The 14,288-nt window shown below is 32.7% G+C and overlaps 1 pseudogene; it reads right to left on the reverse strand.

Moving 5' to 3' along the window:
* Positions 1-1,083: 1,083 nt before the first annotated feature.
* LOC117240842 lies at positions 1,084-12,348 on the reverse strand (annotated as a pseudogene).
* Positions 12,349-14,288: the final 1,940 nt, after the last annotated feature.

Genomic DNA, 14,288 nt, shown 5'->3' on the forward strand with positions numbered 1-14,288 from the left:
AACTTGAGATGAAAAAGGAAGAATATATTACCAACGAAACTCTTTTGCTCCATTTTCTTTCGTAGAATTACATTTCACTTGCGAGTATTATAACAGGTCTGCCTTTGATACAAAAATCATAAAAGGTTTACGTATCTGCACGTATATTTACGCTGTATGAACGACACTCGAGTATTACACGCATGCATTATCGACAAATAGATCCACGTTCGAGATAAGAGTTCCTCTTTGATACTTTCTTATGGTATAAATAACGAGAAATTATCAGGAAGTATGTTACAGTGAAACTGCTCGTACTTCGTTACTTTTACTCGCATGTATGACACCTACAACGATATTCTTTGTTGAATCAATAAATAAAAGCGCTCCCCAGCGTACGTACAAGACTAGATCTTGAAATATAAGAATCGACGTAACAATAAGACTAAAAAAGTTCGAAATGAAAATAATTCGCCGAAACGGCAAAAAGAGAATACCTGACACAAAAATAACGATACGGTAAATCAGCGTCCCGTTTTAATTTTCATCGATCAGTCGTCCAGCAAGCGAGATGTGTCAAGCAGCAACGGCGACAAGGTAACAGAGACGAAATATTATCGAGTTAACGCACGCGAAGTGGTCGCAGGAATGGCTGACGGGTGCGAGAGTGTAATGCACTTACGTCACGCGAATTTCAGACGAAACAACTGGTGGTGTAACGAAAATTTAGCGTCGCAACCGAATGTGCTAAATATAAAATGGATGGCTGTTGACCGAAAGAAAAATGCTCGACGATACGGTGCCGCCGTTTGTTCTCTTACAAGATTGAACATCCACGGTCGACCCATTTACCAGACCCTCCTCGTTACACGAAGAGACGAAATCACCAGTGCTATTTAATCGTGCGAATTATATCACGCGTATCTCGCGAATTATTACACGACAGTGATAATAAGGCAAATCTAATGAAATTTACTTCTCATTAAAAAGTCGTACCAAAACAATTATTTATTAATTGGTTTATTTATTAATTCTTAAGAAGATACATATAAATAAGAAAAAATGGTAAAATTTGATTAGTATAATAAAAGTAATATATGCCTATGATCATTCTAAAATATAAAAAGTGAAATAGTCTTACGTTCATTGGTATATTTTAAGAACACATACATCTTTTAACGATAGTTGCAATGTAACATCATTTTTATATTACACGCAAGGTATGTCAAGTATTCCTGCTCTAAGGCACAATTTGAAATCAACAACATTCAGTTTAACAAATTATAACTTCTATTCGTTTTCCATCATGGAATAACGCGGTGGTGTCTTCCATATTGCACTGGACGTGCGTTGTAATCTACTCCTATCTATATTTTCAAACATTTCAGTTAAATCTGGTGTGCACATTCTTCTATCAAAGAATTTATAGACTGCTTTCTTCGGAATTTATCGTTGCATTGCAAGTTCATTTTCGCGTATGTACGCTGAAATTGATAAAAATTCGGGTACTCCATGCATTATAATGTTTATTAACTCATTAAGTAAAACAACACTTACATTGCGCCTAATGTGGAATTGTACGCCTTGGTCTGGCTTCATCGTCCGATGTGTCGTCGTCAGGTTTACTGTGCAAAACAGAAGTGGACCTTACTGTTTGGAGCTATATTTTGGATAAAATATCGAATGAATAATAGCTTGTGTTTTTATAACAGAAGAATACTTTGATACTGTTTGTAATGTTACCTGCGATGTCATCATCTGAGTCTCCTTCTTTTGTTTCGCTAATAAGATTTTTTTTGCTTTTTCGACAGATCTTCGTGCCAGTTTTTGAACAATGGCTTTTTCTGAAATTTTTTCTTTTTCAAAGGCCTCGATTCTCCTTCTTACGGGCACATTTCTCTTCATTTCATTTTGAATGTCCTGTTTCGTCATGTTTCTATTAGACATTTCCCTTTCACGGGATGGCTCATCTTCTGCGAATAATTCTTCGAACTCGGTGAGTCCAATCGCTTGATTCAGCTGCTGAACCTCCTCCTGCAGAGTTATTGGCGACCGTGATGTAAATTTAGGTTCATTATTTTTTCCTATACTACTAGCCAAGTTTTTATTAATTACTACCGTTTCGTTTGATTTTATTGGTGATAAAGGTTCTACAATTGCGGTAGCGTTCATCATCTTCTGCGTATAAGTAGAATTGATGTCCATCGTGGAATTCATAAGAGGAGTAAATTTCTCAAGTGCATCCTCGCACATTGAAGGATCTTCAATATCATTTCTTGCTGATGGAATTACTGTATCATCAATAATATTAGAATATTTACCCTTCGTGTTTTCACTCCGTGAAAAAGTTCTCTTTATATTACTATCTCTTGTTGTCATTGAAGGCTTTAATGGTTCAATCCTTTCTGGCTGTATTGCATCTTCTTTTGAAATTGTTTCGCTTAAAACATTCTTTTTTGTTTTACTATGTTTTGTAGGACCTTTTGTGTTTTTTTCATCTCAACTACTTCTAGCACTTTCCTTTTTTTTTTAGGTCGGCCTCCACGTTTCCTCTAAAAATTTAGAATATATTTAACAACGTTATAGTATTATTTATATACACAATGTACATACAATTGTATAAGCAATTAGATTTTGACGTATTAATTAAGCGATATCAAACATTATTGGGTACTACATATAAGGGTTAGTATTGATTAGTAACATAAGATATGGGGTAAGATTAAAAGTATTAAATTTCATCATAATATGACACAAACATTTACATTACTGTCATCATCAAGAGTTAGCCTTCGTAATTTTGTAACAAGTGACATTGACTGCTGCTTTTTAATATTAATTGCAGCTTTTATTGCAGCCTTTCTTTTTGTTCGGTCAATTGTTGTTTCCAGCACATCCCCAGTTTTTACATCTTTATTTTATGTTTTATCATGTACTGCTGAATCTGTTATTGTATTATCAGTATTGATAATATCATTTTCTGGGATAGTCTCTTTACGGCGATAACCTTTTTTCTTCAAAACTTTCGGCCTCTTTGTAGTTGAAGGGCCAGGGACTGATTGTGGTATTTCAGCAATTAAACCATGTAAATAATCCAGTGTCTTCAAGCTGGTTGTTAATATATTTTTTAACATCCAAGGAATAATTATGTATATTCGATATATCTTTGGTAATCATTTCTTTAATCTCCTTCTTTGATCCAGTATCCATATTTAAAATCTACGAATAAATGATATATATTTAATATATACATTAAACTATACTTTTTAATAATACATACCATAATTTAATATTATGGTTGAAATTATAACGTATATAGCAATTAATACATACACATGTGTTTAGTTCTATTAACTTAGAAGCACATGTAAATTAAAAAAAATATATATATATATATATGAAACAATAATAAAATAATGAAGTAACATTGAGAATAGAATCTAGTTTAATTACACATATACACCCTTTTAACAATTCCGTTCTTATAAATTTTATTAAATTTACAGTGAAGCTTACAATTACACTAATGCCAATGAATATTAACGTATGCGTTTATTATTACACTAAATAAAAATGAAAGTAATGCAATGAAAAATACAATATACCTTAATGGAAATAAAATAAGTAAATAGCAAAGTATTTATTAATATTATTATATAGCATTATATTATATTATTATAATATTTATTAATATTTACTTACCTTTTACGTTTGCACAAAAACTATAAAATTTTAAATATAAAGAGAGATTTATAACAAAGATAAAGCAAGTCACAGAAATTAGTGTCTTTCAATGACAAAAATGCGTTAAAGGAAGTGAAACGATAATCTCCGTCTCTGTGTCAGTTTTGCTCCTTGAAAGTACACGTAGCAGTACATGAGCTAGAGAACATTTCAAATCATGTTGTTGTTTTTTTGCTTCGGAGTATCAAGATCGTGAGGACATACATAATATATTAATAAACTCCGGGCAAAACAATGTCGCCGTTACGTTACCGTCGAACCGTCGAACCGTCGAACAAAGACGAATTTGAATTCCCCGACTCTCCCCCGATCTGTTTATACTATACCAGTTTAAACGGACGCAATCGTAAAGAGTTCACGAGAGTTATGGATCAGTATCTACGAGTATCTACCGTCTTTGCGAACATTATCTATAATTATTTATTTAATCATTTGAAAATATACGTGAAGGTTTCAACAACGAGCAATCTTGTCTAATAAATCTCACGATCAACCATCCTCTACACACAAGTCCTCTGAAAACATAACGACTTTTCAGTTCAATTTGAATCGTTGCGTTCAACGCCATCAGGGTGTCCTGCATAACGCGGGCATCCGACTAGGTGCTGATACCACATACAAGAAGAAGTCGAATATGTGAAATAAAGCTTTTTAGCTTAAGGTCCCGTTTTGAAAAAAATACAGTTTGAACATGTTCGGTTGGCAATTGGCTTAATACACGCGTATGATAAATAACAAGATTTATTACATGATTTTACAAAATTTGTTAAAATTGATTAAGAAGTTACTCTCAAGAAGTAATATTTACATAATTGTAAATTGAACCGTATGTTTAACAAAATTAGGCATTCTTAAGTATTTGTTATTGTAAATTACTATTATGCTTCGCCAAGTGTGATTGGCGATTTCTGGAACACAGCGTCCATCGATGTCTTCAATGAAGGAACATAAGTTTAATAACCTAACTTATCGACGAAATAAATCCCTGGCCCCCGGGTAGCGTGTTAGGAAGCTTCCGTGGTAATTCTTTTAAAAGCAATTAACGAGTGATCTGTTCGCGAATTATTGTATTGTATTATATATTATGTGGCATCATGATATCATAAGGAATACAAGTCACTATGATTTCTTCGTACTATTTCACAGATGGGGTGTGCAAATTTGACTTTACAATGAACAAACTCAAACGTGACAATGACAAAATTGTATGTGGCAAAACTGGATACCTCAATGTTATACAGTGTGTCAAGAAAGTGTTTGTTGTCATCTTATGTCTTTGGGAGGTAATTCTTAATTAAGTTTGATTTATTCCACAGCTCGCTTTAACGTGTAGATAAAATCAATTTGAAAATGGAATAGATATCATATGTTCGCGAGCAGCCAGAAAACAACACTGACGTTATTTCGTATCGCATCTGACTTTAAAAACGAACATAAAATGAAAATAAACGGTTTTTCATACAAAAATGCATACTTGTTACGATGCATCGTGAGTAGCAGAGTAACGCATACGTTCGTGTATTACAGCATGAACGTATTAATGAATAAATAATATATATATATTAAATTAAAATTTTTAATATTTTTATAATTTAATAATAATAATAATTACTATATTTATATAAGTATTATAAATAAAATATTTATAATAATATTATTAATATCTTTTTATTAGAACTATATAATTTATATATAACTATAAAATATAATTTAAAAATTTTTAATATTTTTATAATTTAATAATTATATTTATTTAAATATTATAAAAAAATATTTATAGTAATATTATTAATATTTTTTTATTAATATTAAAAATACAATCTTAAAATTTTTAATATTTTTAATTTTATAATATCATTAATATTTTTTATTTATATTAATATATAATTACAATTTTTGATATTTTATAATTTAATATATATATATCATAAATAAAAAATTTTTAAATTATATATTATACAATTTATATCATAGTAATTTCCATTTTTTCAAAATAAAAAAAATTGTATATTAAACAATTTAAAAATAAAGGGTAGAATATTTAAGTATTAATATTTTATAATTTAATTTTATAGATAATTAAATATTTATAGTAATATTATTATTTTTTATTAATATTTTAAAATATTATATATATATATCTATGTCGGGTTAACATTAGAATTTAAGGCGTGTAACGATTCTTCGTTTGAATTAGCCATCGTTTTATGAAACAGAGATTATATTTACGCGAATATACAAGATTTTACAAAATATTATGAATATTGAGTTTAATGAATGATAAGATTAACAAATGATAAGTTTAACTAATGATTCCAAACGAATCCACGGTCAACGGGATAACTCTTTACTATGCGTAGAATAATTTAAACACAAAAAAAATACGATTGCTGAGGCACTCGGTAAATTGCTCGATGTATCATTTTCCAAGGCGATCACACGAATGAATATCTGATGAAAATCTTTTTCGCTGTACGACTGCATTTTGTTCGTTATATGCTCGCTGGATGCATCGAGAAGCTTCCAATCGCCGCTGCTAGGCAGACTCTGCCAAGAGTTTGTTGTATACTCTTTGGAAGCATCGAGAAAGATCCAAACGTCGTTGCTAGGCAGCCTCTGTCTGGAGTCTGATTCCTAATACAACGTGTGTCCCATTATATCGACATCTCCAAAGTACAATTCTATGTGATTTCTAGGGAGAACAATACAACCGATCCACACCTTCGTCAGGCAAAACGTTTATCCCGTGACCGCGGCTACGCTCGGCGACCAGCTGCCACCTCGAACCCACCCTCGCCATCACATATATCGAACAATTACAAATGACAACAATTGCTTAATTACAGCTATGACAAAATCCAGGCTAAAGCACCAGAAGACTCTTGCAAAATTGCAAAGGGAAGGCTCCGGTTTTCCTTTCATCTCCGACACGTTCTTTTGTGATCCCGTTGGCCGCGGATTCGTTATCGGGCCTGAGACCATCGTCACTAGTGTCGCGAGTGCCAATTGTCGTGATCAATTGTCAAAACTGTAATAACTCTATTATTGTAATAAACTACACCTGCGTGTACCCTACCAATGGCTAATTCCCGTGAAGATTCATTTGACGCCCACAACCCTACTCCCAGTGCTAATCCGACATACATATTAATATTTTTAAATATTTTTTTTTTAATATTCAAAATTTTTTTAAATTTCCCTAATATTTTCAATATTATGCTCTAAATGTATAAGCTATTTAAATTAAACAAGTTCATCTTTCTCTTTATTTAATTTAAATATAAATTAGTAATAATAATTAAATAATTAATTATAAATATATTTATAATCAAATTATTATTATTAATATTAATAAATAAATATATATTAATAATAAATAAGAAATTTTTAATCTAAAATGTATTTCTAATAAATCACAAACATATCCTATAATCTTTACTGTAAATGTTTCAACTAAACATTTTTCAAAATAAAATTCATAATAAATTATTTTATTTGTTAAATAACTCATTATAAACTTATAAAAAAATTCTATTATAAAAAATCTTTTGATAAATATTAATTTTTTTCAAATGAATATTTAATATTAATACTAAAAATATTAATCCTAATAATATTATCTTAAATACAAGATATTTATAACTATAAATTAAATTAATATTTAATTGATAAAAGAAAAAATTAAAAATAAATTTTCTTAAAATTAATATAATTATTAAAATTACTGATATAATTCCAGCTATAATACAATCTTCATTTAAATAAATTAAATTTATTATATAATTATTTCCCATTATTATAAATATTGTACGAAAAGAATATGATACTGTAAAAATTGTTCCAAAAATTAAATTTATTGTATTAAAAATTCTTTTCATATTTAAAAAATAATATTCAACAATTAAATCTTTAGAATAAAATCCTACTAAAAACGGAAATCCACATAATATTAATAATGAAAATATTATTAATAATCCTTTTATTGGATATAAATAAAATATACCAGAATAAAAACGAAAATTCTGAATACCATTGATATAATGAATAAATCTTCCAACACACATAAATATTATAGATTTAAAAAATGCATGAATAAATAAATGTAAAAATGTTAAATCTGTTATTCCTAAAGAATAAATTCTTATTATAAGACCTAATTGACTTAATGTTGATAAAGCAATAATCTTTTTAAAATCTATTTCAAAATTAGCTATAACTCCTGAAACTAATATTGTTATTCTTGAAATTATTAAAATAAATCTTTTATATTTAAAATCAATTATTATCTCATAATTGATTAATAAATAAATTCCAGCAGTAACTAAAGTTGATGAATGAACTAATGAAGACACAGAAGTAGGAGTAATTATTGCAGCTGGTAATCACATCATAAATATTAATTGTGCACTTTTTGTAAATACTATTAAAAAGAACATTAATAAAATTAATAAATCTATTTTATATAAAATTAAATTTCATGTACCAAAAATTACTAAAAAAGAAATAATTATTAATAAACTAGAATCACCTAAACGATTTAAAATTACTATAATTATTCCTGAATTAAATGATAAAAATTTTTGATAATAAATAATTAAACAATAAGAAATTAAACCCAGACCATCTCATCCTAATAATAAAGTTAATATATTAGGTCTCAAAATTTAAAAAATTATTGATATTAAAAACATTAATATTAAATAATAAAAACGATTAATTAAATATTTATGTAGTATCGTGGACGAAAGGCCTAAGAAATATCGGGCGAACTATGAACAATGTCGCGAGAGCCGAGGCGCCGTCGGGCCCATCAATGTGTCATCGGTCTTTTCAAGTGCATAGTTTCGTGGAAAAGACCTACGTGACCCTGGCCACGAGCGCTTGCAGAACACGTGTGCGGTGGGCCTAGGAAAAAGACAACGGAATGCGGCAACGGCCAGAGAGTAAGTCGAAAAGCAGAGTGCGAGTCGAAAAGCAGAGTGCGAGTCGAGGAGCCGTGTGCGAGTCGAGCGGAGACAGAGGTTGCGAGTGGCGTTGCCGAGAGAGTGTGGATTGCGCTGTTTTCTGTGCGTTTGGCGTGAATAGTTCAGGTTGAACAACAATCGTCTTTTTCTGTCTGATTAACATCTCTATTGTCCACTCTTTGTAAACACATTATATCACGATATTACATTTATTATTTAAATTTATATATCTAATTCTATATAATTAAATAAAAGAACTAATTAATATTACTAAAAATACAAATATTAATAATTTAAATCTAATCATAAAAATTGTTAGGGAAGTGATACATTTACACTGTACATGAGAGTGTGTGTGTAAGGGTCAGAGGGCGTCCAGGTCTTAGTTGAGACAAAAGACTGCCGTTAAAAGATTCTGTATAGTCGGTTGGCGACCAGCGTGCGTGCAAGACGTTCTTCAGAGTGTAATATAGATGTATAGCTATTGTGTGTGAAATATAGTCAATTATTTGTATTACCAAATCCTCGAATTTCCTTAATAGATTCGTATTTCAATTATGATCGTTATTACAAAATTTATTAGAAACTGACAAAGTAACGATACAGAATGTTATAACACAACAGAATAGAATGTCGAGTACTGACTTGGGAGGTTTTTTTATATCAAGGGGTTGGCTCCTGTGGAGGGGTTATCGTTGGATGCCGGTCACATAGGGATCCTGTTACTGCTTAGTTACTGTTTCGATGGCTAAGGTATGTGAGATATGATTATCCTATTGCTGCATTCTCGGGGCCACTGTGACACTAGAGACGTTGTCTGTGTTTTATGAATTGGAGACATTATTTTGAGAATGGACCCTGTGGTTATTTGGATTATTTTGATTTCCTTGTACTGTTTGGGAGTAGTATAGGAGATTGAAGTAGTAGTGAATTTCGGAAGAGTGGGTATTTGATTGGTTGTCTCTTTGGCTCTAAGCTTGGGATTCTTATTTATACATAAGGTTTTGTAGGCTGAGCGGCCTTTGTAGTTAGCAGAATGGTCACCTTGACAGTGGATGCACTTCGTTGGGGTTTCCGGTGATTTAGTGCACTGGTCAGTGGGGTGTGTACCTGCACATTTAACGCAGCGGATTTATATGCAATCGCTTCCTCTGCAATGTTTGTATTTTTCAAAGCTTTTGTTCATGCAATAGCTCTAGTGTTTTGTTCTCGTGTTTTCGTTCTAGTTATCCTAGTTGAACAAGTTTTGAAGTGTCCGTGCCTGACTGTTCAAATGGATCGAATAGAGCATTCTCTCTTCCTCCGAAGATGGTTGTATTTCATCTTCACTCAATATGTTGCGTCGTGCAACACTCTACCTGGACCCGGCCATACACCGCGGGTCAGACAGGCCCCAGATGTCCGCTTATTCTTACGGCGTACCCTCAATAACCTTAAGCACCCGTCATAAATCCCACTAATTTGCTTGCTAAGGTCCTTCAGACCCAACAAACATCTGTTTTCTGAATCATTTCTAAAGATTATTGTCTACCACGGCTTGACAAGGGAAAGTTGGGTTTTTCCACGTACGATGCTTCCTAATAACAACTTTTTATCGAGAGCAGCTAAGACCCTTTCTAGTCCACCAACCTTCGTTTAACCAATTAACAACAAATTCGATGGTCCCGTGCGCTAGACACACGCATCCTTAGCTTTCCTCCGCTACAGCATCGTCACCGAACATCACTGATTCTTCAACCTTCAAACATACAACATCCTTCGACCGGGTCTACACCCGAAGATCAGTCAGTCACTTATCTTATACATACGCACCAGCGTAACTATCTTCTTCACAAAGTTGTTGGAATAAACTGTCATTCACACCTTGTTACATCAGTGTCATATTCAATTAACCACCTCTATTATCCTAATCGAAATAGGGGATCGATCATTTCGTGGCGTCGATTATCTAATCGTGACGGGAATTTACGACTCCCGTTGGCGTGCTTCCTAGCGATCGCGTCTCTCCGCGATCGAAACACAATGTCATAGATCTGTTTTGCCGCTTTTTAATTTCTTGTTTCTGAATATTTGCTTGAAACTTTTTCACTTCAGGGAATGACTCATCTTCTTCTTTTAGCTGATGCATCTTCGTGTTTTCACTCTGTGAAAAAGTTCTCTTTCTATTACTATTTCTTGTTGTCATTGAACACTTTTCTGGCTGTATTGCATCTTCTCTTATAGTGAATGTGTCTGTGAAGTACCCGCGATCTTCCTTGAAATTGTTTCGCTCAAAACACTTTTCTCATTTACTATGTTTTGTAGGGCTTTGTGTTATTTCTTCTTCTGAGCTACTTCTAGCACTTTTCCTTTTTTTAAGATCGGTTTTCACGTTTCCTCTAAAAATGTAGGATATATTTAATTACGGTATAATAGAATTTATATGCACAATGTACATACATTAAACGATTAGATTTCAACATATTAATTAACCGATATCTTTTAAGTATCATTATTAGATACTATATATAAAGGTTAGTATTGATCAGTAACATGAGATTTGGGGTAAGATTAAAGATATTAAATTTCATCATAATATGATACAAACATTTACATTACTGTCATCGTCACGAATTAATGGCCTTCGTAATTTTGCAACAAGTGACATTGACTGTTGTTTTTTAATATTAATTGCAGCTTTCTTTCAACCCTCTCTTTTTGCTCGGCTCTTCAAAACTTTCGGCGTAGTTGAAGTTGAAGGGCCAGGTTGTGGTGTTCGAGCAAAGTATCTCCAAAATGGTCGTTAACAGATTTTTTAACACCCAAGCAACGTATATTCAATATATCTTTGGTAATTAGTGCTTTCATCCGATTCTTTGATGCAGTACCGATATTCCTACAATCGATATATCTACAAATAAATTCTTTATAAGTGTAGTATCGTAGAAAGAAGGGCCTGTGGTGGCACTCGATAGTTAAATAGCACCACTCGACACTAACTAGTGTCGGACGACGAAGTGGTTAGCGCCTTAGGTTACGAACGTAGGAGTCCGATTTTTCTTCCACGGTACAAAAAATGAGGAAAAGAGCGGCCGTACCCAACAGCGACCTCTACAGCGCTGAGCACAGCTCAACGATACTACATAAGTATTTAATATATACATTAAACTATACTTTTTAATAATACATACCATAATTTAATATTGTGGTTGAAATTATGACATATGTAACAATTAATACAAACACTTAACTTAGAAGCATATGTAAATTATTTTTCAAAAAAAATATTTATATGAAACAATAATAAAATAATGAAGTAACGTTGAGAATAAAATCTAGTTTAATTACAAATATATACACTGTTAACAATACCGTTCTTATCAATTTTATTAAATTTACAGTGAAGCTTACAATTACGCTAATGTCAATGAATATTAACGTATATGTTTATTATTACACCAAATAAAAGTGAAAGTACTCTAATGAAAAATACAATATACTTTAATGGAAATAAAACAAGTAAATAGCGAAGCATTTATTAATATTATTATACAGTACTATATTATATTATTATAATATTTATTAATATTTACTTACCTTTTACGTTTGCATAAAAACTACAAAATTGTAAATATCAACTTTTATAACAGAGATAAAACAAGTCACAGAAATTCGTGTCTTTCAATGGCAAAATGCGTTAAAGGAAGGGAAACGATAATCTCCGTTTCGCGTCACAAGCGGGACTGTGCCAGTTTTGCTCCTTGAAAGTACATGTAGCGGTGCATGAGCTAGAGGACAATTCAAATTATGTTGTTTTTTTGCCTCGGAGTATCAATATCGTTAGGACATACATAATGTAGCAATAAATAAACTCCGGACAAAACTATGTTGTCGCTACGTGCAACTGTCGAACGAAGACGAATTTGAATTTTCCGATTCTCCTCCGACCAGTTTATACTGTACCAGTTTAAACGGACGCAATCGTAAAGAGTTATCGATCATGTAGTGGATCGTGTGAGGATCAATAATTTAGAGAATACGTGAAATTGCTGCTGCAACGCCTCAAATATATTTAGAATAAATAAAATAAATACGAATAAATATAAATACCGTCGAGAGACACTCGTACAAATGTATTCGCGAAGCTAGGGTATGGTCGCTTGCGAAAAACTCGATAACTATAACTCGGATGACTCGGATAATAACTCGCAGATATTGATCGATAATTCGTAGGTACTCGGTATATACAAACTCGCGATCACGTCCGTTTATTTATACTGGGGGAGGGGGGGGGGAGAGTCGGAAAATTTGAATTCATCTTAGATCGACGATTGCCCATAACGGTGACTTTGTTTTGTCCGGAGTTTACCTATCGATATGTTTCGTGCGTCAAGGCGATGTCCGTGTTCCGAGGCACAACAACATGAGTCGCTCTCGATCCGCCACGTCCTATGACTCTACCGACTATCTACCGAGTATTGATCAGTTACTAACGAGTTATAAGCGAGCGGTTATATACTGTCTTAGCGAATCCGTTAATACGAGCGTCTTTGCGAACATTATCTGTTCTTATTTATTTAATCATTTTAAAATATACTTGACGGTTTCTACAACGGGCAATCTCGTCTAATAAATCTCACGATTAACCATCCTCTACACACAAGTCCCTTAATACATAACGACTTTTCAGTTCAATTGGGATCATTGCGTTTAACGCCATCTATTCGCCCGGGCGCGCCATTTTTCTCTAGAATATAAATTGTACCGCATGCTTGAATATGTACCGCATGCTTGAAATAGCCAGCCATGTTGATGTGGAAGAGGAGGCGAAAGTGGAGCATATTGTAGAAGGAATAGTAGATGAAGAAAACAATAAGTCTACTACATCCATTAAAGAATTGAGGAAGAGGTTAATCATGTACGAGGAACAGAATTATCGCAGAGCAAAATTGATTGTGAAGCTAGCCAAAATTGAAAGGAGCAGGATGCCCAGTCAATCTGGAGATATGAAGAAGACGAGATGTTACAATTGCGGCGACGAAGAATATGAGTGTGCAGAGTGCCCGAATAGGTCGAGAGGACCCAAGTGCTTTAAGTGTAGAGAGTACGGACACATCGTATCGAAATGCGACAATACCGATACCGGTAGCGAACTAACTTTAATGAGAGCGAATCAGTATGTGAAAATTGGTAACGGGTCCGGAAGAAATTGTACACTCGAAGAATTTTCGACGAATATTGTGATAGATGATGAGTCGTACGTTGTAACGATACATGTAGTTTCAGATACCTTGATGCAACACTCGTTCATAATTGGTACATACTTCCTCAATACCGTCGAATTAAACATAAAGGACGGAAATGCTTCTATTCGTAAAGTAGAGGAAAAAGATTGTAATAGACACCCGGAGGTGTTTAAAGTAGATACAGAAATGCGGCAAGACGAAGTAATTGATCAGTCTTAATCCGACTTTGCAAATCCGATCGTAGTTGAAAAAAGGAACGGATCTCTTCATGTTCCTATCGAGGAGAATAGTAGAGAATGTACGGCAGTTGTAGTTACCATGAGTCCTTATCTCGAGGACACCGTCGTCATGAAACAAAAATTTGTTAGATGAACCG

Source organism: Bombus vosnesenskii, unplaced genomic scaffold (assembly GCF_011952255.1).
Source record: "Bombus vosnesenskii isolate JDL3184/JDL3185 unplaced genomic scaffold, Bvos_JDL3184-5_v1.1 scf7180000014986, whole genome shotgun sequence".
NCBI lineage: Eukaryota > Metazoa > Arthropoda > Insecta > Hymenoptera > Apidae > Bombus > Bombus vosnesenskii.